We start from the raw sequence: 25,452 nt of genomic DNA, 5'->3' as shown, positions 1-25,452 counted from the left end.
TAGTCTATCATGCCAAAGCTGACCAAAAACGCGTTCCACCATATAGGTATGACGTCACAGTAAAAACCTAAAGAATCCACACTTAGGATTAGCGTTTTGACATTGTGTTTCGTAGGCTAGTATTGAAATTGTGAATAAGAATAGACTTATTTTCATCTATGCGTGAAAAAGTTTTGTTTTCGTTCTTGTTAATTGTATGCAAAAATACATTTGTGTTATGTTACTTACTTTTTTAAGTTATATTTTCAAAACACACGAGAATGCTATTTCTACCAGCAAACAAATATTTTTAAATTCCTTCCTTCTGTATAAAAGCACACATTCCCAGAGATCTTTACTTTTGACTCCATTCGTGTAGCACTTAACCATTTTCTTGAATTCTTTCTATTCTGAACTTATCTTAGTTTTAAAAAAATTGTACATTTTTTAATGTCTCATGAAAATGCTCTGCAAATAATTATAAACACTCAATTTTCCAGATGGTGTTACCCTAGTTTGCTGGATTTATTTAAAATATACTTTAATATAGTTCATTCTCAAATGAGGAAAATCTTGAATCAGTTTGGTTTGAATTTCGCGCAAAGCTACACGAGGGCTATCTGCGCTAGCCGTCCCTAATTTAGCAGTGTAAGACTAGAGGGAAGTCATCACCACCCACCGCCAACTCTTGGGCTACTCTTTTACCAACGAATAGTGGGATTGACCGTCACATTATAACGCCCCCACGGCTGAAAGGGCGAGCATGTTTGGTGGGACGGAGATCAATACAAGCTCTTGGAATGACTGTAATTCTCAATTTGTCTACAGTTTTCTTAGCACAGTCTATATTGTTCATTAGACTGTAGTTAACACTCACAATAGCGTATTCCCTGTTTTCTTTTTACATTTTCTGGTGCCCTGTGTTAAGCTAAGTGCTCTTAAGATGCCAGGAACTTGATTTCATTTCCATTTCAAGTCTGAACTTTTTCAAAAGGTTTTCACAGTGCATACGTGAAGTTTCTTCCTTAAGTTCCTGTAAGGCATTCTTTACTTTTTCTACCATAGGCAGTATCTGATAGCATAAAATGCTTTTTTTTATCAAACTGCATAGACAGAATAGAACATGCATTTTGCAGATCTTTGTACAAGCAACATTTTGACAGAAAATTAAAGTATTTCATCCTTTTTTAAGAGTACATGAAATTTAGCCAATACTACTCTCTCCTTGCAACTGGCAATGTAATTCTCTGTTGCTCTAGCAAGAATTACATAATAAATCATTAAGTCATATGTGTGTGCACATTAGGTAAATCAAAATGCTACACACCAAATGTACTGGCAGTTGTTTCAAAATGCTTTTTGAACTTTTCAGAGTATTTGAATAAGTAATATATAGTTGTCATAAAGTCTTTCACAACAGCAATTGACTTAGATACACTAATTTTTAATGCCAATTCAACTCTATGGAAAACGCAATGAATGCCAAAGGCGATTGTGATTTTTCAATTTTGTTACCAATCCATTGTAATCTCCAGTATTAACAGAGGCTCCAACAGCTGTAGCTGAAACTAGCAGGTACGTGTATTTCTCTGCTGGAATTGAAACCTTCCCATCACTTCTGAATGCATTATCAAAGTTCCTCTTCAGATTATTTGCATCTGCAAAACTATCAATGTCCTGTAAGGAAACACAGAAATAAACTGATATACCTTGCTTGACAGTTCAATGAAAATCAATTATTTTTCAGAGCCAGTTTATTTGCCTGACTTCCATCACTAAGTATTGAAAAAGCTATTTCTGAACATAAAATCACTGCTACTTTCTCACTAATGGCTTCTGAAATAACGTTACTAAATTATTTTGCTCCATTGGCGTTATCAAATTTGAAATCAGGTGTACCCTACTTTGTTTTTGCACTTTTAACTAGTTTTGAATGACGACAGAGGCTATCCATCCACATTAAGCAAGTAAACTGCTTTAAGAAGCTTTCTGTATGGCTCCTTAGCTTGTGCATGCAGAGCCACTTTTATCCGAGATTGAAGAGGGATGCTGGTGTCAGGAAGAGTCTTCTCATCATCTTCAAGGAACATACATTGTAATAAAACAATGGAATAAAAACAGCAAAGCCTGAATTGATAAAATAAATGAACAGTAGAATCTATGTAAAAGATAACACAATGACTGATAACATATATTTACAAAAAAAACGTATGTATAGGCCTACCAGTTTATAAAAAATAACAAAAATCAATGAACAGATAATACTGTACATAAAATAGAAATGTGTAATTATGTTTAAATTGGTACTTAAATAATAAACGCCACAAAATCAATTCTCTAATTACCTTAGTATATGATCACTTGATACAAAGTTAACAAATAGCCAAATCAAAATGCACAAGTAACTTGAAAATCAATGTCATCAAGTTAGGCCTTGGCCAATAACTTATAAATACATACGAAGTCCATGACATATTTTAATGTAAACTAAGCTTAATCAAATCGCTGAATATGTCTAACACACTAATAACTGTTTTGAGAGTAACCATTTTCCTCCGCTTTGTGTAGATGCTGGCAACATCTATACAGACATAGACCTGTACAGGCAACGTTTGGATTTACCTTTGAATAAAAGGCGAGATTATAGTATACTTACTTTAAAATGTAGGTAGTTGATGATGCAGGCCTTATGCGTAATGACAAACAGTGAAGGTATATCGTTATAAATTTGAGTAATGAGTACAAAAACAAAAGATATATACATACTTAAGCAGTTTGGTGTGTTTTTAAATCAGATTGGGAGTGACGGTGTACTTCGTTATGAATTCATTGACTTATATATATTTGTCCACCTCTTGCTGGCTGCGCCCTTTCACTTCTTTTCTTCCTGTATTTAGCACAAAGCTTGCAAACATTTTTGTTACAATGTCTCTTCCTAAAGTGTCATTTGAGGAAGAAAATCCGATTTGTTCACCAAGATTCTATTTGCTGAATGTTGACAACAAAACAGTGTTTCGCTGGCTAAACTGAGATATGCTTATAATTGAAAGTAAAACCAGAACTGAACTATGACTATCTCCGATCAATATACCAGCCCTTGCGGCCTCGTGTCGTGCAGAAAATCAAAGTAGCTCATCAAATGCAATTTAGGTCACGACCAAATTTGTTTAAGCTTTATTTGCTGTTCTGAATTTTCTGCTAATTAATAACTAATTTTGTAATTTAAAATTTAACACTTTGACTTAATTTATCAAATACAAATATTGGATGTCTATATAATACAACAACATAGTTCAAAAATATCGTATTACTGTGCATGTAACATCGTTAGTCTAAACCAATTCAAATTAAAATATCGGAGTCGTAGGAGCCAACAGGATCACACGAATTTATATGTGAGCTTGGCCCGTGTAAAAAAAATAACAGCTGATTGCATGAACAGCGAGCACCATGACAGACTTGACAGGGGCTCTAATAAGCTCTCGCAAAAGCCATTTTATGGGCGCTTACGAGTGTCAGTGCGTGAAGGCCCAGAGTGGCATTAGCCAGTACTTCTTCTTGTGCCTATGTATTTATGTCAATAATTGCGCGATTGTGGCATTTTAGATCACCCTCTCCTGTGTTACATCCAGTTATTCAGTTGCATGGTGAGTAGATAGAAAAATATTTTCTACTGCTGATAGAAAATAAAAGGAAAATGTGTATCCGGATGTTAAGTATTCCCAGTTATGAAATTTAAATGCATAAATGTTACTTTTTGTATTGTCCTAACAGTGAAGTAGAATATGCTGATAAAGTATCACACCGTACAAGTGTATTTATTAGCACTTGACCGTGATGAACCTACCCTGCAAGACTGAATATTGACTAATTAATTTTTTGTTTTTTTTAAAAAGGAACTAAATACACATAAAATTAATCCGTCCCTTTATCATAGCATTTTTACGTTATATTTTGTGTTAATACATTATGTGTGTTTTATATTAAAAATTACTGACGTAATTTAACTTCCTTAGTAATATACATGATGATGGTGCAAATATCGCGCATCACTGTGCTTTTTTTTTAAAGTCCTGTCCTTACAGCTTTTCGAAATGTGCACCATTGATATAACTACACAATGTCATAACAGAACCACTTCTATAAGTTCTTGCAGGGTTAATGACACCCTAACTAATTATTTTAACTAAAGAAAAAGAAACAGTGAGAGAAACACAAACATGACTTAGAAAAATCACATTAAAGGTGGGACTTAAAAATATCATGTTGATACGCAATCTTTGCTTCACACTGTATACTTCATAATAAGAAATAACTTGTTCTTTTAAAAGTTACGCTGATATACAGTTTATCTTTTCAGTTTGTTTGTATTTCTGCTGTTGTTCTGTAAATATTATGTAAGTGATTTGAGCAGGAAAGTTTGGTACGGATGGGGCTGCCACACCCCTTAGTTTTTGAGGGCATGGTATGAAACCCTCGAGTTCCTGTGACGTTCAGCCCTCCAGTTGCACACTAGTTTCCGAGTATATGAACTTGTAGTTTATATGTTCACCTGCCGTTGGTTTGTTTAAGATTATTTAAATTCACCCTACACAATTTGTCTTGTAACAAGCAGCTTGTAGCTAACCTGGTGGTACATTAATGAGATAATATGCGGTTGTTTGCTTACAGGGTGCTGTATAGGTCAACTTGGATTTGTAGGCACTCATTGAAATGCAGCAAGGTAGTTCGTTAGATAATTCAACTAGCTTAGTCTACGGATAACCTCGTTTAGCTGACCAAGATTTACCGAAGATTTGACACACACACTATGTTTTAGATTCTACACGATAACAGTTCGTGAGGAGTATGTTTGACCCAGATTTAGCAAGTGAAATAAACTGTTATAGCCAGTAGTTATTGTGCCGCCCAATTATCCCTAGAACAATAGACGTGTCCCAGAACAGCATCACGCTTTCCCTTATGTGCTTTTCTCTATTAAATGTGTGTATCGCAATTCATTAGTGTTCATTCCCTCGAGATTAACTAGAATGCAAAGGCCTTGTAACTTGCTAATATCGACAGCACGAATTTGTTCTCGTTCCACGTATCATTCCGGAATTATTTTAGCAAATTCCTGTGGTTTAGGAAATCCATCAAGATACTACTGAGTCACCAAAGGATTTATATATATATATATATATATTCGTATTGTAGTTTTCTTCAACTTATCGCAGTTGTAGATCTTAATCAAATGAAAATACTAGGAAGCGTAATTTAAAATATATTCATGATACTTAGTTAGGAACTGGTTGTTCTTCTGCTTAGATTCAGGTACATAATGCAGTTTGTCGTTTTTGAGAATAACTAAAGAGTAAAATACGATCACATAACACGTAGCATCTGTGTGAGAATTGTAATATATTCTTTTTAAAAATCCCAAAATCAGTTACTGATCTTCAACAGAGATCTTGATATTTTATCTTAACCTATTTAAACATAGTCGTACGTTCGTACACTAAATTATGATTAAAGTCGATCTAGTAATATCAGTTACTGAACTTCAACAGAGATTTTGATATTTTATCTTAACCTATTTTAACATAGCCGTTCGTTCATACACTAAATTATGATTAAAGTCGATCTAGTAATATCCAAACGCGAAATAATTTTAATGAGTGTACTCGCGTGCACATACACACACACACACACACAATGAACAGACCAGTTTTGCTTTTAATTCGTGTAATAATGTATATATTTAAACATAGTCGTACGTTCGTACACTAAATTATGATTAAAGTCGATCTAGTAATATCCAAACGCGAAATAATTTTAATGAGTGTACTCGCGTGCACATACACACACACACACACACAATGAACAGACCACTTTTGCTTTTAATTCGTGTAATAATGTGATTAGAATACAAATACAGCTAACTGAAATGGATGTCCAAAACATCACATCACTAAATAAAGCCTATTTGTATTATATGAATTTGAATATTTTTAATCCACCGTAAGTTAAGCTTAAGTAGAATACTTCATCACCAATATAATACGTTATTTGGGTGCATTAAAAATAAGTGAAAATGCAGGTTTTTTGAATACATTTCTTTAATAAGAAATTTAAATATCCTAAATAATCGAAAGAGATGGGGAAAATAAGTGGTTTATGTTAAGTTAGACTGATTTACCTCTAGGTGTAGTTTTGACTCCTTTACAAATCTAACGTAAAATTTCTTGCTAGACATAAATATGTAAGTAAGAAACACTAAGTATCTGTAGAGTTAGTACTTGAAATGCATGAATAAAACCTTAAAAGCAATTACTTTGTAGAAATAGCTTTACGGATTCGTTAAGATGCTTATATACGAGTAAGTAATATTTTTATCGAAAGCTGGTTTTTTTGTTGACTTATTTTAGCCACAGAATGGTTTTAATGGACGTTTGTATTGATCACTAATTATAGTATTTGCGTTGTTTTTCTTGGTATATTTTTTATCACTCTGAAAATATATATGGATTGTTAAACTTGCACTCGCATCATTTAGAAATGAAGCTAAAAATAGAGCTTATTTTAATGCCTTTGACCTTAAGGCTTGGTTGTTTAAAGTTTGTTGTCGATTGCTGCATTACTCTGACGTTTAATACCAATAAAAGTGAATAAAGTCATGACACTTTTTTAAATTATCGATTAACTATTGTCCGATTCCCGATGGGACCGCACTCAAAACAGTGTGTGGCTCTCGCTAGCACGAAGATGGACTGACCACTAGTAGATTCTTAATTACTTTCCACTGTATTTATAAGTTTGTTATAAATTTAATCATCGCACAACTCCCACTGAAAAGAAGGAAGCTTCATTACTAGCTTCGTTTATAGACGGTGGGAGAGCAGTACGTCTTCGGATTTACAACGCTAGAATCAGGGATTCGATTCCCCTCGGTGGACACAGCAGATAGCTCCATGTGGCTTTCCTATAAGAAAACACACACTCATTTATAGAATGCCTTTGGTAACATTGGAACCAACAGTTCAATAGTCGGAGTTACGCTCATGTTCACAGAAAATATTCATCATTCACATTTGGTAGATAGAACTCGGCACTTCTATTCAAAGTTTCATCTAATTTCTGTAACTGTTTTTGGGGAGATATGAATCTAAGAACATTTTCATTGGCATTGTACGTGTCTTTCTTATGACATTTAAATATTTCACGTATAGTTTGTTGCAAAAGTATGAAACTTATTTTTGAAATGTTTTATTTTTCCACAAACACAAATACTTGGTGATGTAGAAAAAACATACATGTTCTTAAAGCACAGCTAGTATATACATCATGACATGGATAAGCACTTTCACTCAGAAATACTTATAGAGTCGTCGGTAAAGAAGTGACTAACATTTATGTTTACGTTTTGCTTGAAGTGTTCAATTATACGTGTTGCTTGCTTCTTCGTATACTTAACGTCGGATATAATACCTTTAGCTAACTGTGGGCAATGTGATATGTCAAGTTGATTGTGTACTTGCTTAAACACTTGACCGTCTCTGGCCATTAAAAACGTCAGCAGGTGCACATCACAAAGTGTACATAACGGTCTTTCTTAGTAGCAGCTGAAATCTTTTGGTAAGTGACTGTTGACAGATTACTTCCTCTGCTCTTTCAGCGTGCGTAAAAACACACACACACACAACAAAAAAAAAAAGATTGCAGCGATGAAGCAGTAACTTTTAACATACGAATAAATCGCACATCTTTATTTGTGTTTCTTATAAATACATATTTGCTCCTAATTCATTTTCTCGATATCAGTACACACGGTAATGTGTCGTGAGGCCAAAACAACCTGCAGGACACTGTGTGTTATTAACAGGAGTGATCGTTTAGTGATTTTCCACTTTCTGTAGCTCGAACTGTGGTATTCCAAACTATCACGTATTTTCAGTGGATGTGTTCTGTTGGATCCTTACTTCACATACCAAATTCCAAGGCAATCCAGTAAGAAATACACGAGATAACATCTTCAATTTTGATTGAAGTTCTTACTATTTTTTTTCTTCGCACCGAAAGTGCGGAAGCTTTATTTGATAGAAAAACATACTTAATTTTTATACAACCTACAATCAAGTTTCACATTTGATCTAAATATAAGTCACATTGCAAAATACTTCAAAATCAAATTCGTTGTGCTCTATTTCAAAGTTCAGTCCGTTTTGCATTACATTTAAATGTATCAAAGTACTCAATATTTACTTCATTATACACTACTCAAGTACTATAAACTAATTCTACACGTTTCATCATAAATACACTTTTTTTTGACATAGTTCATTGTGCTCTACTTCAAGGTTTACTTCATTTCACACTAATTCTAAATGTGTTCATGGTACATTATATATAGACATAGACATAGTTCACTGGACACTACTTCTAAAGTTAAATTGCTTTACTGTTCATTGAGGATTGAGGTCTATGGTAACTTATTTTTACGTGGAGCCGAACACATTTTTTGTTGTTTTTGTTTAATTATGACTGCATAGGGATCTGGTTTATATCCTTAGGCCTAATATAGACTTTAAACCGCACTAATTCGTGTTGTAAGTCTAGATCAATGACATCCCACTTATCCAGCCAAAGTTCACGAATTCCTATCTTCTATTACGTTACAGCTTATGTCCTAATTAGGCCACTGCCAAAGAAACTAAAAAAAAAAAATATTTGTGTGTGTGTATACTTATATCCTATGTGATTGTAAGTAACGTTGTATTTTACTTTTTCATTTATATTAGCTTTAATTAGAGAGCCAAGAAAAAGACAAACAAGCAGCGGTCTATGAGGCCTGTGTGCTACATGTTCTTTTCATGCATACATATAGCTAGAACAGGGAAACTTGGTTAAAGCATAAGATACTTCTTGAAAATACCACTTTAGAAGGCGTTTATTTTCGCCAGTTCTTAGCTAACGATCTACAGAACTAGACAGATATTACTCCATTAAGACTGTTAATTGGCATCAGACTGTAATTGGATGTCATTTATATAAGTCATTCCTCTTCACTCTTTCGTCCTTTAGGAAAGGGTAATGCTTGTTTTTCAGTCTATTTGAAGTTAGGAAGCTGCATTAGCCACAACTTTTTACAAGTATCTCTAATATATAAGATTTGTTTAAAGCGCGGCAAGAGAGTGATAGATAGAAGAAAGAGTTTTAAAGCCAACATTCGACGGCCAATTTGTTAGAGGGCGGTCACATTTAATATTGCCTGCTTGGTAATTACCAAAGCCTACTCTTCAATCAACTACACATCTGGTAGAGGAGGGGCAGGTGTTATGCGCTAGCGTTTTGCCGCCTTCTGTTGTGTCAGAAAGGACGGCGGTGACCTTGGCGCCACCTTTCGGCCACATACTTTCTGTGGCCCAAGCTTGTTTTCAGTTTCAATCATGTGGTGACGAGAATCGACGGAGTTGGCGCAGCATGGTGTAAGCTGCCCGAAACGGCTTCGTAATAAGGTAATTAGCAGCCGACATTCTCGTAATGGCTCATACACTGATGAGGTTTTTGTAATCGAAGTTTGCATTTTTTGTTCTCTTTTGTTCAAAGGGAGATACTACAAGATTGTAAAAAAGGTTGCTCCAAGACAACCCGGCCCTTGAAGTTGTATAACATTGTGAATGTCCAGGTTATAAATTATGCATGATTTAAGACTGTATTTTGTGACACTACGGTCCTCCCCGCCATTTATAGTGTGCGATTACGTATTCACAACTTGATGGCGTATACATTATAAGCTTCATTAACATGGCAATATGCTACAGTTAAAACACTTATGTTCAAAAGGAAAGTTAACATTGCTTATTATCATTATGGTTTACGTACTGTCGAAAGAAAAATGTCGTTAGGTGTGTTCCACAGAGATTCAATATTTTATATAGAGCAAAAATTGTATTTGTTCTTGGAGCAAATCACAAAACCAATAGATAACATCAAATGCAAAACGTGTTATGTAATAAAACTATTTCCTGCTTTGTTAAAGGATAATGATTTTCCATACGATCCAAAGATGTATTTTTAAAAATGATTCTTTTAGAACTGATGTGTTATTTTAAGTAACTAACATTCCAAGTATTTATGTACACACTAATTCGAATGTAACGAAATCATTAGGATTGCATCTTAAATTTACAATTAATTGTGCAGCTTAATCATGTGCAGGGCTAACATGTTTTCAAATGCAGGAATCTATTGTCGAATTTGATAATTGACTTTCACAGAATATCGCCCATACTTGATTGAGGAATGTCTGTGTGTGGACTTTTCCTAAGGCTTTTGTCTAGATTATTTTATCACTTGAATTAAACATTTTAGTACCGTTTTTTTAAAAATTTTCACGAGAAGCCACTATCTAATTTATTCCAGATTTTTAATTTAAGACCACAAAAATCGGATAAATTTTACTATTTTGATTGATACTCCAAAAAGATAGTAATATACTATGTTCCAACTGCATCTTGTGGATCCAGGAAAAGTGGATTGTCACTTTGATCAGTACCATTGTTATCGTTGTCATTGTAGTTTCTTTTTTTCTGTTTTCTTTCTACAGTCACTATTATCAGACATACCGTGATTATCTAGTTATTGTTTCAATACTGATTAAGTAAAGCATATTCTACACCAACGTTAATTCTCAGAATTTCGAAAGATACCTATCCGAATAAATTACTTAAATACGTTTCAGGATTGGATTGTCTTGAATGTGTTAGATTGATCATTTTCAAAGCATCAGTATATACATGCACACAGATCTCCATTTGCGATGCAATAGTTTCCATGTTATAAACTGAACCTGCATACGAACCATGTCTGCTTTTATATCGAGTTGGTAAGAGGTAAAGGGGTGAATTGGTGAGCACAAAATTTTTAGATTGTGTGTATTATTAGTTTTTCTTGTATGTTAGTTTAACTTTGAAGTTTTCAATATACACGATCAACAGCAAATATTTTCGCAATAGGACAGATAATATGATAGAACAGGATAACTGAGGCAACCAGACAGGATCAAGAAGGTTAGAACACCCTCCCCAATAAAAAAAAATATGAAAACAGATATTATTAAAATAATAACAGTCGTGTAGGATTTAACTGTTATTTTTTATAACTAATTGCGAGCTCCTTTATTGTCTGAAGTACATTAGTATTAATTTATTTTATACTTCTTTATTGAAGATGTGGAAAAAATATCTGTTTGATTTTTTTAGCTTTATCTTCCAAATTCTATCTTATCATAAAATATGTAAATATATGTATAATGACAGAGCCATGCCATGCAAACACTTCTTGAAAAAAGATAAAAGAAACTTGAATGTCATCAATATGGTTAAATATTCAAACCATCATTACACAGATAACAAGCAATTCTAAAATCGCGTTATAATTACCTTGTTCTTTATAGAAATAGTTCTTGTTAGAATATTGACTCAATAGATTAAAGATTACCTTGTTCTTTATAGAAATAGTTCTTGTTAGAATATTAAGTCAATAGATTAAAGATTCCCTTGTTCTTTATAGAAATAGTTCTTGTGAGAATATTGAGTCAATAGATTAAAGATTAACTTGTTCTTTATAGAAATAGTTCTTGTTAGAATATTGAGTCGGTAGATTAAAGATTACCTTGTTCTTTATAGAAATAGTTCTTGTTAGAATATTAAGTCGGTAGATTAAAGATTACCTTGTTCTTTATAGAAATAGTTCTTGTTAGAATACTGAGTCAATAGATTAAAGATTCCCTTGTTCTTTATAGAAATAGTTCTTGTGAGAATATTGAGTCAATAGATTAAAGATTAACTTGTTCTTTATAGAAATAGTTCTTGTTAGAATACTGAGTCAATAGATTAAAGATTCCCTTGTTTTTTATAGAAATAGTTCTTGTGAGAATATTGAGTGAATAGATTAAAGATTAACTTGTTCTTTATAGAAATAGTTCTTGTTAGAATATTGAGTCGGTAGATTAAAGATTACTTAGCTACAAGTAAAACAGAAGAAATAATATATTAACACCAATATTTATTATCTGATAGTGGATTACGTTTGTGGGTTTTTATATTTTCACAAATTACTAACAAAAGAAAAAAACTATATGACTCACTTTTCAATATGGATGTGCACACTTGTTGAGTATAAATTGTACAAGTGAATAATATGTCAAGATTTTCAGACTTATTGCCGCTGTACTTTTACCATGTTACAGTTCAGTGACTGTTTCCAGGTATTTCATACTTCGTTACCTGTTAGTCGGCTAGTTTTCGTACTGCAAGCGTATTCGTCTACTTTAAAGATTTGTACTAATACATTACCAAGATACGACGTCTGTCTGGAACAGAAAATGTCGTAAAAAGCGCTTAGTAACACCAAAATATATTTTACAAGCCTTTCGGGTGAATCTGGGGGGGGGGAGGGGGTGCAAATGGTGCAATCACTTGCCCCACCCACTCCCCCGATTTCCCGAATTCACATGTAATTCTCTCGATTTCCATATTTTGGGGTAATTTGGGTTCGTTTTATATATCTGTATGACGTAATCCTTAATATGACTTTTTGGCAGACGACACTGGAGAACGAGTGTGAAAGGGTGTGAAAATATTTTATAAGACGATTATAGAGGGATCAGAGTGAAAATTATAGTTACTTGTTACTGATAACGAGGAAGATTGCAAGTTACTGGACAAAGTTAAAAAGAAATAGCAGAGCGGTTAGAATGCAGAATAAAGTATTCATTCAAATATCGTTACTGATTTGTCAGTATGGTTACTACTGACTATATCCATAAGGAAGCGATTCAAGCTAAGTTTCAGATGTACATTTGCCCTAGCACTGATTGTTAACAATAATAGGAAAACTAAATTATTACTCATATCATAAGTAAAACATTCTCCCCATAATCGAATTAACAGTAATGTAAGGAAAATACAGTTTTGTACCCCCATAGTATTAAAAACACACAAGCTCCGGGGGCTTCGCTATCTGATGAGCATCAGAACCCTAGCCTAAAATGTCTGCTCCCTTTCCCTTCCCAAATAAGTTCTTATGATCCCCTGTTGTCGAGAAAGGCAACCAAACGACTTAAAAAATGAATAATGCTTCTGAATATTGCTGTTAATGAACATGTGTGTGTGTGTGTGTACATATTTTTGTTTTATTGATTTATGATGAACATGTATATTACCTTCATCCTTTCTCAGAAACATTTATGAATTATGATTAATTAAGTATAGTGTGTATTGAAGGTAGTCTCACATTTAGCTATTTTAGTAGCATGCTTCAAAAATGGTATATATATATATAAACTAGTTTGACTGGTTATTACAAATCACGATCACTGGAATGGTTTCTTTCATAAATATATGAGCAACTAACGATACCTATTTCCTGTCCTGACATTCCTATATATTTTTTTTCTTTACCATTGCTATTATTTTTCTTCTCTTTCTTCTCCACCGACGTCTTTGAAGGGCCCCTATGTATTTGAGGGGCCATTTTCTTCGCTGGATCATTCATCCAGAAAGCTAGGAATAGAGAGAGTGCGACGATTCACTGCTGACAGTCCATATAAATTTTGTCTTGTGAAAAATTCTGCCAGTTTTGTGTGTCGTCCCATCGGTAGACAACCCCGTTAGCAGACTCGTTAATCTTCGCGGCTGCTGGTGTGGAGCTGAATGTGGCTCTGAGCAGTGCTTGGCCGGGTGTCAGTCGTTATTTAGGACGTGCATGTACAGATAGAGTGTGTGTGTTTGTCGACATCAGGCTATTGTATGTTTTGTCGCTTATATAATTACAGTTGAAAACGAAAATAAAGCCTACAAATCTTATTTAATGGCTCAAACACAGCCTTATTAGGCTGAAGCAAAGTTTATAAAGAGATGTTTCTGTAGGACTTGTTTATATGTTGAATAGAAAAACAAATGTAGCCTCTTTTTACTTGTACCAGCCACTCGAATTTGATTGATGTTTGAGGCTGTATTGTAGAAAAAAAAAGAAGAAAAACCTCTACTAACACTAGTAGTTGTTTGGCTAAAAAAATAACATGAAAATAAATATGTTTAGGTTGTTGTTTTGTTGTTGTTTGTGTGTGTGTGTGTGTGTGCGTGTGCGCGCGCGTGTGTGGTAATGAATGATTTGGATCAGTTATAAAAGGTTTAATCTCCTGAATACTAGATTATTTAAATTGCTTCCGAGTAGTGGTTCCTAATAATAAAAAAAACCGTTGTGTGAATTTAAGTGAAGCCTCTTTATTTAATACCATTGAATTTATAAGAAATACCTATATATTTTCCATGGAATATGTGGATAACAAATATATATAACACCTTCACTGGAGAAATCATTTGATTTTTTTTTTGTATTACCACATGTATGTGTAACAAAATTTTTAATCCTTGAAGTCAGGCTGTTATCGAATGAACCGATTTCAATTACCAGTAGTAACACGGTTTTCGATTTTCTTTAAATCTGTCGTTAGTCCCAGTCTCTATAGTAACTAATCTTCTAGTAGTAGTAAGGGCCTATTTTTGGTTGCTAATTTTATTGTTTTATCTGAACAGTACGTTTAAGAAGTAGAATAAAATAATACATACTATTGTTTATGTTGAGTCATAAAACCTTCTACTCGACGAAATAAATATCTGCTGAATGGCTTTTGTGTGACTACAGAATTACAGGCTATATGAATAACAACGCATCTTGCTGATGAACTACAAGGATTTAAGTGACATGTGTTATTAGTGTAAAGTTTTATATTTATGATGAGCGGATGCTTTTATGATTCATAATTAAAAATTATGTAGTTATCTTATGCGAGTCAACTAATCTTTTGGATAATGAGTAGTTATTCTGTAAACTGAATGAACTTTGTTTGTTTATAGATATGTATAACAATATTTTGATCAATCTAATCCATGGTATTTTGCAACAACATTGTTCACGTAAGATAGCTTACCGAGTGACGCCTATAAAATAATACGCATTTTGATACTATACAGAGTGTGACAAACTGAACAACTTTACTTAATTGTTTGGTATATAAATAGTTTTACGAGATTAAGGCATTCGTTTAAGTCAAACTTTTTTTTTCTTCCTTTAGGATCCACATATAAAGATCTTGGATTTCATGGGATATTTCTAGGTAGAGGCTTTCAATAAACAGATTTCAACCACAAAGTCAGAAGATTAGCTGTGATCTGTAGGTTTGTAAAGTACGTACCAATCGCTAAAAGTACAAATAGATATAAACAGAGACTAATAATAGAGACCTCAACCAGACACAGATATAGAATATAATCTAAACCAATATACTTACGAAAAAGATATAAATATAGAATATAGATCTCAACCATTATGTTTAAGAAACAGATATACATAAAGAAAATACGGACTTCAACTGGTATGTTTAGGAAACAGATATACATAAAGAAAATACGGACTTCAACTGGTATGTTTAGGAAACAGATACTTCATCTAGATCAGTGTTTCTCACACTTTTCGATACCAGAAACCGGCTCGTTGCTTCCCTAAATTGTCGCAGACCAGTAAAATGTAAGTACAAAAAACTAAACAAAATAAATATTACGATTGACATATCAGTGTTCTGTTAGTTTTTTTTTTTGTTTTGCTTTAATGAAATCCCACGGATCAGCCAGTTGTAACAGACCAGCGCCAGGCTGCGGAACTATTGTGGAGAAACACTGATTTAGATTATAAACATCAACCATTCTGCTTAGGGAACTGGTACATCTAGAAAATAATTTGTATTAGCTACTTGATGTATTTGGCAAAATTCGATAGTAATCTGAAGAAAGTAGGCTAATTCAAATAATTCAACCATACATAACATCTGAACGAAAATAATCAATATTTTGTTACTTTGTAAACTCAATAGATGAAGTTGAAACAGTGTCTGTTTAATTAGAAATGAGAGGAAAATAACACCTTATCACACTAGTATATTTGATGTCGTTCATCAAGCAAAACATGAAAGCATAGAGGTCTTTGCTATTTTTTGCCTATCAGAATTCCCTTCCGATCTTACGAATGGCAAAACGGTAGTCGCCAAGAGAGAGAAAAGGTCGAAAGACAAAAATCAGAGATGAGCCCATCCTTTTCCCTGCACATGCTGTCACAGAATGATTGATTGCGTGAACCATGACGTCATCAACGAACTCTTAGCTCTTGCCAACAATGGGGCTGAAAGGTCTGATAGCGCGTGAACGAATCTCATGCAGAAGCTAATGTCTTGGCTTTTTCGTAAAATCACTTTCTGAATTTCCACTAGCCACATTTAGAGCTTTAGGTTAGTTTATACAATATTTTACACGTAATTCGCTACCATTAGGAACAGCTCATATACCCAGTGGTATACCTGTATGATTTTGCCTCGTATTCTCTCGAAACTGTGAGAATAAATGATAAGGGACATAACGCACATTGTTGTTTAAAAAATATATTTCACTACGAACCTTTCGATATAAATAATAATGGGTAAAAAATCATTAAACTAATTAGTGGCTTATAAATTACTAAATGTCATGATGGTTTTGTTTTCATACCTTACCTTGTCGGTGGCTCAGCGGCAAGTTTGAGGGTTTATAACATTAAAACCCAGAGAGCACAGCAAAAATAGCCCACTGTGCATTTTTGCGCTTAAAAAACGCAAACGATCTTGTACCGTAATAACATGAACGGAGGAATACTCACAATAATCATATGATTGACTAATATTCTTTACAGGCAACAGTGTGCTGGCTCTTTAACTTGGCAACCTTGATGAACTCATTAAAATATTAAATCTTAGATTGGATTGCAAATATTGAAACTTAAGCGAGTTCTTGAGAATAAAATGCACATTTGATTAACAGAACAGTTAAAGATTTACGTCCATAATGTAGACGAACACTAGATGAAATCGTTTTAAGCATTCACTGTAAAATCATGAGATGGGATTTGATAAGAAAGGATTTAAAATTTTCAAGTAGTATTTGTCATGATTCCATTCATATTTTGAAAAGTTTTTCATAATTAAGTTTGACATTTTCATTTATTTTCTAGAATAATATAGTTTTTCAACGATCCTGTAAAGTTTAAAATCAAATGTATCGGCAGTTTTCAATCCATTAGTATATTGGAAAGTGAAAACTTTCATTTCTTTTTTCCATCCTGGAAAGACTCCCTTAAGGTCTATCGTGCAATGAATAACAATTTGATATGGTTGTGGCATTGAAAACGCTTCTATCAGAACTTCATCATTGTATGATTCGAAGTAAAACATACGATCCGTAACTTCAAGTCATCTAGATTCTAAGTTATATTTCGTATGTCAGCTTCCTCTTGTATCAGTTCCCACCCTAACGCCTATCGATATACTTCAACATATGCTAAATGCGAGTTTTCCACTGTACTCCCTAGGGACAACATAGATCGTTGTATGCTTAACTTCATCTAGTGAGAAGTGTATTCATTCAAGCGTCTTCTGTGACTCTTAATAGTTTAAAAGCCCCTATAGACGACATCACGACCTTTCATTTTGCTCCTCTGTGGAGGAGAAAGACAATAGATAATTTTCTCGTTTGAAGATAAGTAAAACTTTTTCACTGTTCCCATCATATTGAAGTACACTAGCGAATAGTGAGAGTCACGACGTGAAAGTTTTATGCATTTTTTAGACAGTTTGAGGAGACTGTTGTAAAATAAGTGAGCTAGGTTGTTGTAATAAATAATATATTTTTTTAATGTACTGAAGAAAATAATATTACAGAGTGTTTTCTCTCTTTCTGCGATTATTTAAATCTTTCTATTTACCTATTCATTTTAGTTATTTATCCATTAGTATCCATCACTTATGTGCTTATTTATCAACATAACTGTCTATTTATTTAATTGGTCAGCCATGCAGTTCATGTTATTTCTGATAGGTGGCCTTGAAATTAAATATCTATTACCTACTTCTTTTATTTTACTAGTTTTTAAACAAAGTAACTCCCCTAAAGAAAATATAAAAACTACAAAGTCATCTCAAATAAACAAAAACAGACTTTCAGAAATAAAATAAAAAATCTACGCCATAACACAATCATCAAAATTAATAATCAACCTGAACTTCAGTAACAACGTTTAAAAAATCTATTGCCGTAGAATTGTAAATTATCAGTTGAATGATATATATGTACACGATCACTTGAAGTAACTCCTGCATTTATTCGTATTTATCACCAAGCTGTCATTTTGCATTCTATACACATGTTTGCATTTTTAGAAGAATGGGAGAAAAGGCATTACAGCTCATCATGTTGTATTTTTTCTACGCCTAAAGGCGATTTTATATGGGATATCCTTGGTTGTTCGTTAAAGGAGAGGATTAGTTTGTTTTATCCTCTCGTTCTTCATAATAGTACGATACCACATTTTAACATTCTAGAGACGTGTCTTTTAATGATCCAAATCACAGAAAGAGATAGATAACTTACAAATGGATGGATTAAGTTATTTAGGAATAGATGAAAAATGTATCTAACAATTAGTTGATGGATATGAAGACACAAATAGACAGACAATACAGGTAAACTAAATTTAACAAAAATCTCCTTTATAGCTTAATTGATTAAGAGTTTAAAGGCAGATGGTTAAATAGTAACCATATTACTTAATACTTTCTTTTTCTATTCCTTTGCTAGGTATTTTAAAATATAAGCATAAATCCTGAAATTGTTTGCTTTTCGTGAAACTAAAATTTAAAACAAACTTTTTTTTAAATGTTTCATTCAGTAAAGTACGTTTGTGCTTTGTTACTTATTGATTCAATGAACGTATATCTTTTAGTAACCCAGTTTCCAAAGTTGTCTCAAATCGGTTTTGTACTGAGTATTTTTTCATTGTTCGTTAGACAAGACTTTGTATTCCGGCTATAAGGTTAAAGAGATTTCATCTCATATAAAAAGGAATTGCGTTAGTTAGGCTGTAATCGGCCCACTTCCGGGATGGAAGCAAGTAATCATTTCATCTTTGCTTCACTCCTCATGAGTGTTCCATCGACCTATTTTTCTGTTTAACAAATTGAGAAAGAAATGTTCTCCGCCCACCAGTGCTGTTATCTGGTTATCTAGCCCTCCTCTTCGTTAGTAACTCTACGATGGGCTTAATATCCTCGTATATGTAGCTGCTGCAGAATCAGGTTAGTCCGAATTGGATTAGAGTTCACTCTGTGAGGGTCAGAGCCTGCATTCGACGGCCGAAGCATTTTTCATGTTGATTGATCACTCTAGAACAGGCCGTTGGCAGCTCATACACGCTTAGCCCTCCCGAACGTGTTCTATGGGTTTTTAATAACACGAATTCGTCGGTTTTCTAGTTGACCAGGGAATTGATAACACACTGGTCTTTTAGCGGAGGGATTTATCACGGTTTGGCCACGAGCTACACCGCAGGAATGCAAGGCTCAGCTGGATTGATGTATTCGATAGCGGGTCAATGAGTCACTTTGAGTAGACCAGAGAAGAAAGGGCCAATTAATTTGTCTCCTTTAAATGGGAAGAACTATACTGCTATAGTCAGGTCAAAGTGCCTTGATTGGATACAGTAACTCACAAAGCATTTTCATTATATAGGTTATGCGACTGTTTTACTTGCTCAGTTTTGTGTTGGTAGTCGTAAAAATCTTACTATCTGTCAATCACTGGAAAGAAAAAATATATTAACGTGTCACTATCTCTGAATGTAATTAACACGTGTCAGTGTATGGATTATATCTAGAAATGAACTAATGTTTTTAGTAAAGTAATAATAAATTTTGCTGTGCTTATAGAATAGATGAAATAGAACTGTAACTTTCAATCAAAAGATACTTTTAGAAATGGAGTAAAGGAATAAAATGTGTATGATTCTTTCATGTGATTTTGAAATTTGCGAAAATTGATGTTTTAATAAGATTTCATTTATAATGCCATCATAATCGTATTTGTGATGTTTGTTTCCCCGTACTTTTCGCCAAGTATATTATATAATGTATGTGCTTTAGGCATTACGAAAAGGATGCTTAAATATACTTTCTACCTCCTGTATAAACGAGTATTTTTTGTTTGTTTGTTTTTACATGCGTAAGATGTTTCATCTGGAATCATATCGCATGTATTGCCCGTTTGGTTTAGACTTAAGCAACTCCAGACACAAAATTATTGTGTTTATCAATTTTTTATTAAACGTTTGTGTAAATACGATGACATTTCACGTTAGTGAAGCTTGTTATTTCGTTGTTACAGATGTTTCTATCATATTGAAATGCCAGTGAAGTGTATAATCGCATTGTTCTTCCAACACATTGAGCTATCGCATATTTTAGTTTCTTTGTCCTTCTTGGTGATTTCTTCCCTGTGCTAGAGCATCATGCTCTTGACGGTAGGGTGAAGAGCCACAGCTGTGTTGGGGAAGCGTTGTCTCTCCATAACCGCAAAGCATGATAAAGGATGCTGGAGTTGTAGAGAGGCGTTGGACAATCGATTGTTAGTCCTTATAGGCGGCTTTCCAAGGAGCCAGAAAACTGCCGATGCGAAGTGTGTGCTTTAAAAATCACGTTTTTCACTTAATCGACTTACCGTTGACTCCAGCTAAACGTTATTTAGGAAGAACGGTTTAGCAATGAAACAATAGTGACCACTGCTTTGTTATAAAGGCTTTACATATTTTCTTTTCTTTTTGTATCTAAAAATTATTAAGCCTGATTCCAATCTCGGTTTCTCAGTGCAAATGTAAACTTAGTGGAAGATAACTAGGACTCTTGTTCTGCTTGTGTAAATGTAGGGAGGCGGCTGGAAAGCTTTGTTTCAAAGTGAGTTGAGTTCAGTATTAAGTTATATTTTGTTGTTAAATTTAATTTTCTGGCATAAAATAAAGGCAGCATGCTGAACACGAGCGTATAATTATCGGAGTAGAACTAATAGCCTGCAGGCCAGAAATGACTGTTGGTTATCATGTCAGGCGTCAGATCAAAGAATCCACCTTTCGAGATATCATGAGGCTAAACACGCTTCATACTTTCAGGTGTGTGCGCTTTATAAAAGGACAGTCAGTTCCGCTATTTGGTTCAGAGAGCCGGACAAAGCTCTCGTGGCAGCGGATGCGACAACATAGCTAGCTGCCGTTTCTCTGGTCAGTAGTTCAAAGATTAGGAACGGCTGTACCTAAGCTCTAGTGTTTCTGATCCTGTACGTTTAGTCGATGTGCACATAATGTGCCGTAAAGGTTGAAAATTCCAATAACCTGTAGTGTAAATGCTAGATGTCATCTATTCCTGTAAGCGTTTTTGTTTCAATTGAAGTTTGGTGTAATGTGATATTTGTTTACACACACTGTTAAGTTATTAGCTTGTTATACTAAATAAGTTTGTTTTAATCATCTTAACAATACAAACCCGCTTTCATCATTGATTGACGCTGTAGAACGCTGGCCCCAACTGACTTTTACAGAGGACCACCTATTATAATACCAGAAAGCTACATACAAAATATCTTTATTAAACTGTTCTCAAACAGATTTGAAGATAATGTTGGTACAGGCTGAGAAATCAGGGTTTCTGAAACGACTAGTGGTGACCAGGGTTACATGATAAATCACATCTTGTTTTGGAATCACAAGAGAATGGCAACCTTCATTATATCGCCATCAAATAAGGATTTGTCTTTACAGTCGTATATATATATATGACCACAATCTGAAGAACTAATTCTATATGTAAATATCTGTCAGACCAGGAAGTTCTGGAGAAACATTTTTAAACGTTGTAGTGTGAGTCAAAGAGTAGAAAGTTGATAACCAAGTGTTAACTTAAACGTTAAGAGTGTATCGAAGTTTATTAGACACCTTATGTTGAAATGTCAAACTGGCAGCTATGTTATTGACAATAGTGCTACTTTCGTATGTATATTAAAACCTGATTTTTAGTCTACGTGGTCAAACATAGTGTGTTAAACATCAATTTCTACAGCTACGTGAAGATTCTCATTTGTCCACACATGTTGTGACGTATGTCTTTGTAATTAATAGTGAAAACTGCCCATTTAATAATAATTTCTGTAGGCCTACCCTGAGACAATATTTGATGCTTGTAAAATTAAATATTTCATGTTACAACAAGCAAATTCTACACATTTCAATCCTAATAACATTCTTCTATACATTTATGCCAACTAAGGGCCAGTGACGACATGATCATTCGAATGGTTAAAGCTAAAATCATTATAATTTATGGCAAGATTCAGTATACTAAGCTGTTAAGCAACTTGTATATTTTGTAATAAAGAGCCTTGAAATGATTTAACACTTGTTTGTAAGCAACTAAAACCAATTTCGTTGCGATAATCTACATTATATTTAACATTTTTTGTTCTCACTGAAAAAATAATTATTAGAAGGTTAAGTGAGCATCATAGCTCTTGCAATTTGTCAGTCTGTTGGATGTATTTGATTAACATTTCACCCAACTTTCTGCAGATGCAACTATAATCCATTCTTGGTTATGGTATATTCATGCCGAAGTGGTTATATTAAGGTTTAATAACCTTTTAGCATTCTCTTATTCGAATATCGTCAAATCATTATAAACAGGTGATGTATATGTTTGTCTAATGTTATCATCACGTCCTAATGCAATGTTGAATACCTCAATTAGATACAAGCGTTATTTAATTGAAGTTTAAACACCATCATTAGTATTCGGATAGGGTGCTTGTTGCATCGGTAATGATGTTAAAGGTATTATCACTATCTGTATTTGATTTGTCCAACATTTGACACCTTTTATACTCCCGAGAGGAAATGATGGTTATAAAGCTATTTTACAGTCTCCAAAGTTCCTATGTGTTTGTATAATATACTGGTTTCCAGTTTCATAATTACCAACCAGGCTGAACATTAAATGGCGCAGCATGCTATCTAAGCTCTACACGAAAACAAGACCATTGTCGTCTGTGAGGGGAGAGGGCGTGGCCTAATGATTAGCGCGCTCGGATTAAGAATTCGATATTCGTGGTTCGCTTCCTGTTGCCGCAAAAACGCGCTTAGCGGTTTGGGACCGTTGGTGCACTTAAAAGAGTAACCATCAAACGTCATTATTCAGTCAGACAAGAGTAACCAAATAGTTGGTGGTGGATGATGTTGACTAGCTTCCTTCCTGCTAGTCTGTAAGCTCAAACTTAAGATCAACAATGTTTCTTTAAGCGAAAAGTTTAAAATGACCAAATAAACTCAGTTTATCTTTATAATCAGTTCTTTAGTATTATATATCCGTTAAACTATTTGGAAATGGTAAAAGTTAGATAATCTGTGAGAAACTTTTTCTTTAAGTTAACCTACATTCGATACAATCAATGGGAGGTGTTCACATTATTTCATGTGTTGAAGTAGGTTACTAACACAGAAACATTAGCAAACTTCACTAGTTGATTGTAGTATTCTTGAGTTGAGTGTTTGAACATGAAGTCAAAATCGACCCGTAAAATCCCTATTGTAAATGTGTAAGACACTCTGGAAGATGATACCGAAGATGCGCGTGTAGATAGGTAACAACACACATTTATTTACAGGGGTGCGAGATTTTTAGATTACTAAAATATGTTCGAAAATTAAAAACACATGCACATTTTAACTTCTGGAATTGGTCTGAGCTTAGACAAACACAACTGAACAACAAAACTGGCATCTAAAAGCTCAGCCAGCCTTGCTGCAGAAATCCTGGCACTTCAATCAATTTATCCATTAGTTGCAACAATAAAAAGAGAGTATCCTGCCTCATTTAAGTAAGGATTCAGTTGCAGGCTATAAAGGAGAAAACGGCTGTGTAATGGGTTTTGTAAGTTATAATCCTTTTTTTTTATCAGTAATATTCGTTACAATGTTTAAAATACCTTTGAATATTGTTATTATTATTGATTTTTTACAGTTATAAATTTTGTTTTGTATTGCTAGCTTAGTATAATATTATAACAAATATCTCTTTAGCCAGTCGGACCTGCCCCCCAGTAGCATGGATAGCGTAGTCATTCTGTTATGGCTCCCCAGTGGCACAGCGGTATGTCTGCGGACTTACAACGCTAGAATCAGGGTTTCGATACCCGTGGTGGGCAGAGCACAGATAGCCCATTGTTTAGCTTTGTGTTTAATTACAAACAAACAAATCGAATTTAACTTATTCATGTGAAATAAGTTACGTTAAATTTTAATCATTTCCTTTGAGTTATCTATGAACAGAGAAATAAGTTTAAGAGAGAAGTTTTCTGCTCTCAATTAAAAATGCCTTTTATGCCAAACTGGTTTGTTTGCGCCTTCAAGAGGTAAATTGCTATATAATCCTCACAGAAGTTACTCTCGGACAAAGACTATAGAAAGATGAAAATCCTGCATGTTTTGAAAAGTTACTCACTGTAAGTATTCCCTGCCGCTCACTAGCGTGTTTGCAGTTATAGATGAACAGGAAAGAACTAGACGAAAACCATTATTAATACCTATCTTTAAACCAACTAGTTTCTACGTAGTAGCATGTCAAATCACAGTCTGGTTGGACAGGAAAGAACTAGACGAAAACCATCGTTAATACCTATCTTTAAGCCAACTAGTTTCTACCTAGTAGCGTGTCAAACCACAGTCTGGTTAATTTGTGAAACTCATTGTTGAATTACGTCTTCGTAATTTAAGATTTTATCTCATTAAATTTGCATGAATGTGTTCCAGCTTTGTGTGTTGACCTCTAGGATTTTAGTATATGAGTTTACTTAAATTTCACCTAAAAGTAGGGTGAATCACGAACTTGTGGTTATTCTTTATTTTCTTTCTTTTTCATACAACAGTCTCTCCAAAAATATTATAGAGAAAGAGCTCACATGTCGAGTCGTTGATCGACAAGGGAATCTTCCGTGGAAATCCCTAAGCAAATATTTTATGATAACGTAACACAGTTGGAAAGTGTCGACAAACACGGACTGGGTCAATGGTTTCCCGGACTTTCCAACTGCGTGACAGTATATGCCCGCACAGTATGTGCGCTCGACGGGAGTAGATGCGTTTTTTTGTATTTATTTTTTTCAGGATTTACAACTGGTAGTCTATCTATTACAGCAGGTATTTTACTGGTGAGCTTCAATTGAATATTTTGATCTTGCTAGTTAAGGAGGAAAAAGAGAATGTATCCTCAGTAATGTTTGTTTGTTTGTCGTTGTTGTGTTGAATTTCGCTCAAAGCTACTTGAGGGCTATCTGCGCTAGGCGTCCTTAATTTTGAAGTGATAGACTACAGGGAAGGCAACCAGTCAACATCACTCACCGCCAACACTTGGGATATTCTCTACCAACGAATAGTGGAATCGAGTTCCCTAACCACCAGGCCATGTCAGGCCCACCTCTAAAATGTTTGGCCAAAACTGTAGGTGCCCGGCATGGCCAGGTGGATAAGGCGCTCGACTCA

At 34.2% G+C, this 25,452-nt stretch overlaps 1 protein-coding gene across 1 annotated transcript in view; it reads left to right on the top strand.

Moving 5' to 3' along the window:
* LOC106462161 (plexin-B-like) overlaps positions 1 to 25,452 on the top strand; it is a 256,950-nt gene that overhangs the window by 74,420 nt on the left and 157,078 nt on the right. The window contains exon 4 of the mRNA XM_022389702.1: positions 15,098 to 15,209. The gene's annotated coding sequence lies outside the window, so the exon portion shown is untranslated. The remainder of the gene's footprint in view (positions 1 to 15,097; positions 15,210 to 25,452) is intronic.

Source organism: Limulus polyphemus, unplaced genomic scaffold (assembly GCF_000517525.1).
Source record: "Limulus polyphemus unplaced genomic scaffold, Limulus_polyphemus-2.1.2 Scaffold44, whole genome shotgun sequence".
Classification (NCBI taxonomy): Eukaryota; Metazoa; Arthropoda; class Merostomata; order Xiphosura; family Limulidae; genus Limulus; species Limulus polyphemus.
This window is presented reverse-complemented; position numbering and strand designations above follow the sequence as displayed.